Here is a 6,594-nt window from a genome sequence, read left to right on the forward strand (position 1 = left end):
GGGAGTGAAAGCGGAAAGAAAGAAAGGGGTGCCGTAGTGGACATGTCAAGGATGTGACGTCACGAAACCAGAAGGTGAGCCGAAAAGGCATAGGAAGGAATTGGCGAGCAATTTTAAAGTATACCAAAGACTGAAATAGGTAAACAAGAAGTAGAATAACGTGAGGTAGATTATGTGACCTCACACAACCGGAAGCAGAGCTAAAAAAAAGAGCATAATAAGTGATTGGTGCACAATTTCAAAGTACCAAATACTAAAATGGGCAAACAAGTGAATTAAGCAACTAAAAGCAACCAGAAGCATTTGACCAACATCAGCATCCGTGCTTTTCCATTACTCCAATGCAGATTCTTCAGCTTAATGGGTAGAACAACGCGCGCTTTCATGCTAAAGGCATGCCGCAGTCCTGCCACAAAGTCATTATGTCACAGGGACTTACTTACCTGATCAGAATTCCTCGTTTTCAATTTCTTTGTTTGCGTTATCTGATTGTCCCTAGAGCTCTCCTCTAATCACCCGCGACACACTTCCACACAAATAGCGCCCCGTCAAGCTTGCCTATCCCCCCGTCCTTCTTCACGCATGTGCTCTGGCGCTTGAAAAAGCATATACTTTACCAACGCTAATGCCGCCGTTTTCTTTAAACTCTCTTGTGGCCCATCCTCTAAGAAGGCCTTCATACTCTTTGGACTGGAAGAATCAGACTGATTCCAGAAGTCATATCTTCACGCATATGTATGCCATGTATTTCTCCTTCCAGGATTTCGGCGATCTGTGGCACCTACCTGTTTGTGTCAAATTTAAGTCGCTCGTAGTTGGTGAACAAAAATTTGTGTTATGGTAATAGCTGTGCCATTTTATAACTAAAACATAAAGGGACAATGCAATACTTGAGGCACATTCTACTGGTAACACACTACGTTGAAAATAGAGAGTTTGCTAGTGCTGAGCAGTGAAGAAAGTGATCAACATTAATAATATTGCACCTAAAATAAACTATATAAACGCCTGTTGTGAAAGCAAAAACTGATTGTACCTATGCGGTCCAATCACAGTGGCCTTTTCATGCCTACTAATCGAGGGAAGTTGTCACAAAACACAGACATGGGATGCAGTCTGACTAAACGGTTTCTACTAGATAAGTGTTAGTATTTCAGTCATTTTTATCTACAATGATTTCCACTCACTCTGCTGGAAAGCAGCTGAGCCGTAGCCTAGCGTCTGCAAGATTGCGCCTGCACTTAAAGTTCAGATTCACTCTCTCCTTTCTGTTCTTCAACACGCCGTTGTGTACCCGTCTAAACTGAGGCATTCGTCGCCACTCGTTTCCTCGTATTGTCTTCCTGTAGACTTTCTTTTATTGGTGTTTTAGTATGTAACGGGTCAACCCTTAATATTCAAAGAACAAAATCGGTTTTAGCGTCTTGGAAACGGCTATGGTGGGAGATTACAGCAGAAGCACGAAAGCGAATAAAGTGGCATCAAGGCATGTACGACGGGAGGCTGCTCCGACGCTTTTGAAGAGCTGCACTCTGGAGTGGTGGAATAGTTGCTCCCCCGTGAGACTTCGCTAAATGGCGCTGATATCGAACAGCTCACGGATAGTCTGCCTGTATTGATTTTACTGCCACAGCAGGCATTACATGTCTCCGCCTCGTGCAGAACAGCAGGAAACACCTGCCTCTTGGCCAGCCCTGAGGTATGACGTCAATGCCTGAAGACACATGGCCGTCTTAAGCGATTATGTTTTCAGAAAAATGTCTCACAATCCATACTTTTTCATCAGATCGCCACCACCTATGTGCGACTCCAGGGTATTGTAACATGCAAGATGGGTTCCGTTTCACCTAAGACGAACTTATTATAGTGCTCTGCAGTGGCGTCTATTTCTGTTGCGGAGAGATCACCAGGGCTTCACCCCTTAAACTGTTACAAACAAAACCTGGCCATCAAAGTAAATCAGTGAGCGCGGTAGCCCAAAAAAGGAAGATTTTAACGCTATAAATTAGGGGCCCTTTTTCCACATAATCGAGTATCGGCGCTGGGAAAGAAAATTCACGGGTGACAGTTGTTAGCTGAAATCGCCATACACTGACTGGTCGTCAGGTTGTGTGACGTCAAGATGTCACTACAACAAAAAAGATGAATTTGGATGAATCCACTCCTACAAGCTATATTACGTTTGTTCAAAATTGAACATTTATTCAATGAAGCGTAGCAGGCTCCCTAGGGACCATCATTCCATTGCTGTTCATATTCATTTATCTTTGCTCAGGGATCACTTAGGAACCTCCGATGGGAGAGATCGGGGAAGGGGAGGTAATCGAAGGGCGTACCATAGCCACACCATGCGCAAACCCTGCTTGCTTAGGATACCAGCCGAAAATGTCTGGCAATGAACCAGCAATACAAATTTCTGAATTTTTACACTCAAGTGCTTACAAAGTCTATTCGAATGTGTGGAATACATAAAGAAATATAAAAGTAACATTTAACCACTCGAAATACACTCCAGGTTGTTTTCCTCCTCGTTGAGGTGAAGAAAGTCCCTGAATCATTGCGACAACGACTACCACCGCCACCTAAAAAAATAAAATTGGAAATTAATCTGTAGCATGGCATCTCGCAATGGCAGCAGGACAAAAATAAACCATAGGAATGCTTTTAATGCACTGGAAACGGGCACTGCCAAATCGATATGGGCCAAATTATGTGTCACGACGGATCATTTGGCGCCGTAGCGTGCATTCACATTCCCACAAGAAACAAAGTGCTCGGAAGCGACACACATGCGACTAAAGATTGGAGCTTGAGATTTTGAAAATTTTATGACGAAGTGTAGAAAGCATTATTATAATACGAATCCGAAAAACGCGCTTGGCAGGGATACATTAAAGTAGTTTATCTACTTTTATATGTCAGTAACCGGTGGTGATGAAACCGAATCCATAAACGCTTACTGGACACCTGTTAAAGAAAAAAGCTGTTGGTGAAACTTGTCTAAATTTCTCGCGGGACGGGTGAAAAACATCACTGCCTTAAGGAAGATCGCAGTCTTTCCACAGCGTCATGACATCACTTCCCTTGGTCTTTTTTTCGATCCAAGCCTTCATTTGATCTATCTTATCCGGAGTGAAGTAGTTTTTCCAGTCACCCACGATTCCTTTCCGTACAAATCCCACACCTTCGTGCAGGTCCAACTTGCTCTGCGGCATATTATTCAGCATCTCAATACGATGGGACATCGTCGCTGCGGTTTCTGCTATCTTCCTGATCCTGTCTTCTGGTGTGTCCTTGAACAGATCTTTCATGCTTTCTAGACTGCTGCCGTGTACAACTCTCTCTAAGAGTGCCGGATCCGCACGCATGCGGCGACCGTAGGTCTCCCCAAGGAAGTCGCTTATGTTGATCACTTCTCTCCGGATGTCCTTCTTCAGCTGTTCGTAGGTAAGGAACAAGATGTTCTTGTCGTGCCGGCGCTCGTACCATGGCAGCAGATGGTCAAAGAAGTCCCCATAAACGACCTGCGTTTTGTAAAAAAAAAAATGGCGGTTTTTCTTTCTCGCAAAACTTTGAACCGCTCTGTTGAGCGCACTTAAAATCTGTCTGCCTAAGTGCCGCCTAAATGCCAGTTTTCACTGGGAAATTCCTTGTTATCTCTACGTTATCTTTCCAAGCCATAAAGTAGTCGTCACATCCTAAAAGAATAAGGATTATTGTATTTCAGAGTCTCTGAGTGTTCCTTTTAAGATTTGGAAAAAGAGATAGCTTATAAGGGGGCAAGAATATACATAATTACCAAGAGATGCAAGGCCTTTCGCTATATCGATCCATGAAACTTGCAGGTTATCTTCAAGCCCAATCCACGTGGCCCCATCTTCTACTTTCCCGAGTTGTATTAACCATATGAGATCGATATAACATTGTAAACACGTGGCCCGCCTGCTGGCAATACAAAAGCAGGTTAGGAACTGTAGGCCACCTGGCGGCGACTGTCCCGTATCCTCAGTTTCGAACTGCCAGCGTTACAGGGTATGATGTGTCGCTTAACGAAAAAAAAAACATATTTCTGAGAACCAATAAAACTACAAAACGAAAGTCAATACTGTTGCTCTTGGAGTGCAGTGGCCACGCACGAGGCTTTTAAAGCAACAATTCGAATTTGATTTTAACATTGAAAGCCATAGACGGTGCCTGAGTAGCATAGGTGTAGCATGGCTTAATCATCATCCAAGAGCACCGGAAGGTTGATTCCTTTCCACCTTACCGTCTAAAAAACCCGAGCTATACAAATCCTCCCAACATTTCGATATCATGTGGTCTCTTGGCGTCACAATAATCATCGCAGTATCAGTTCCCGGCCACGAAAGCTACCAGCAACCACCTGCCAATGACATGGCCGTCATTTGTCGCTCATAACGTCGACGAAGTTTTTTGACGTCCTACGTGTTTCTCTGCTTTCTTAAATACTGTTTTTGCACATATTTTTCTTCCATGGAAATTCAGTTTAACTGACCTTTTACGTTACTTCAGTTCGCAATTAATCGACCATTTCCATTTTACGATGTCATTAATTCAAGGGGCTTTTCAGAATGTCAGAAACCTAACACTCCAGTGTTTCATATGTACTATTGGAGTTGTTTCTCGTGTTTTTTTCTTTTATCTAGATAGTTGTGCTGCCGCTGTTAACTGTGTCCATCGCCGGTCAAGAGGCGGTGGAGTTCCGCGTAAAAGCCGCGAGCACAAAGCTGCGAGACCTGGCCAGATGTGGGAATGCCTAGGGGCATGCAGGCTCGAGGGCGATGAGCCTATTTCATACAGTCCTGTCTCATCTGTTGAATACGCTGCCCTATATTATTGCATCAACCTTACTTGCATGTATTAATCAATAATATTGAGCTTTACCTTAAAATATCCTGAACATATTAAGCTCTCTTCAATTTGAGAGGCTTTCATCTCTTCGAGATGCGAAGCATATAGTCGTATTGTATTGGACTTCTAGCATTCCAATACTTTTAGGCATTATGTAAGGTGGCTTCTTTATTGCAAACAATTGAGGGATATTTATATATCGCAGGCCTCAGTACTGTTTTATTTTATCTACGGAATGGATTGGCTGGCAACATGAGGTTACAACCTAGTCATGGAGACCTATTTTCTGACAAATATTTATATTTTATTTTGTCCTAGGCCCGTCTTCACAACAGATGTCAGGACAAATACGGGCCATAGAGACCGTTCTAAAATCATATTGTTTCACTACCACGCCTTTTAGTTACTAGGGCAATTTGAGCGCAGTTGTGTACAAATGGAGGTGCTTTAAAATTGGGCCGTTTGTTTAGTACCTGTGTTCAGTGCTTGAGTCGAACAACAGAATAAATAAAAATCGTTAGCGCCGTATAAATTAGTCACATTTATATACCGCACTTCCAGTAGTGTTCAAGACAATTTTAGAATTTCGTTTGATCGATGAGCCCGTCCACGAAGTCTCGTGATTGCACTTGCTCTAATAAAAAAAAAGAAATGTTCCACCTAATGATGTGATTAGAAAGGGCGCCTTCGTCATTACTGATTTGACTCGCAAGGATTTTAGCCGAAGTGTTCCGCCTACTGTGTAGTGAGTTAAATAACGAATTAAACCAAACTGTCCAGCTTATTGGTATTATTAACGTACATTTTCAATAGACGACAAACCCCTCTTGCTCTCCTGTCCTCGACATAAGTAGAATAAATTTTAGTAGACCTTATTATTCTTAGCAATCAACTGAGGCACATATTTTAGGTAGAAAAGCGAAAACATTTGCATCACTTACCTTTCCTGATAGGAAAAGTGACAGAAATTTCTCGAATGACAGGTCCGTGAATGTCTTCGGCGTGAGTCCCTTAAGAAAATGATAGTAAGAAACGGCACAGTCGTAAGGGTTCCTGGCCACATAGATGTACTTCGAATGAGCAACCGGCGGGAAGATTCTCAGAGGAAGATGCGTCATGACGGGGCCAATTCTCGAAGGGTTGTCTGCAGCTCCAGCTCCAGTCAAATCAATAAATGGACACATAAGACTGAATTGCCCGATGTCGGATGGGGGCTCTCCGTGGGTGAGGATATTCCAAATAATGCACTGCATCTAGTTCGTGCCGCACTTGGGGTATGTCACAGTGATGATGTCTCCATCTCTTGGCTTGTAATTGATTGCTGAACGAACGGCTTCTTCACTGAATATATAGTGCATCCATACACCATCGACGTCTCTGTATAGTGACTCGTCCATATTCTCTTTTTTTTCCGTGCCACTGGAAATTATTAGACGGAAGAAGAGGCATAGTCTCAGAGAGCAGTACCTATCTCCGACATCGACACACCGATACAAAGTTACTAATTTATCCACTTAATTGTTTGAAGCGAGCATAATTTTCAGCGGTATGTCTTAAGCTTCAAAGTAATAAACAGGTAACTAATACCAAGTTCATTTTACTACTGATTAATACTGTGAATGATAGCTATTGCGTTTGCAACACTAGTGCTTCATTTCTATCGGTTAACGTATAAAGTGCGCTACGTTTTCTTTCGTAACCTGTCTGGTATTTCATTTACCT

General features: G+C 42.8%; 1 pseudogene across 1 annotated transcript; it reads right to left on the bottom strand.

The window, feature by feature from the left end:
* Nucleotides 1-2,802: 2,802 nt before the first annotated feature.
* Nucleotides 2,803-6,277, bottom strand: LOC146176529 (sulfotransferase 1B1-like; annotated as a pseudogene). Its single transcript, XR_014701187.1, has 2 exons — nucleotides 5,814-6,277; nucleotides 2,803-3,524 (listed from the first exon to the last, which is right to left on the bottom strand). The product of XR_014701187.1 is annotated as a sulfotransferase 1B1-like (transcript).
* Nucleotides 6,278-6,594: the final 317 nt, after the last annotated feature.

The sequence above is a fragment of the Amblyomma maculatum genome, chromosome 10 (assembly GCF_055883805.1).
Source record: "Amblyomma maculatum isolate TAMU_Amacu chromosome 10, ASM5588380v1, whole genome shotgun sequence".
Taxonomy (NCBI): domain Eukaryota; kingdom Metazoa; phylum Arthropoda; class Arachnida; order Ixodida; family Ixodidae; genus Amblyomma; species Amblyomma maculatum.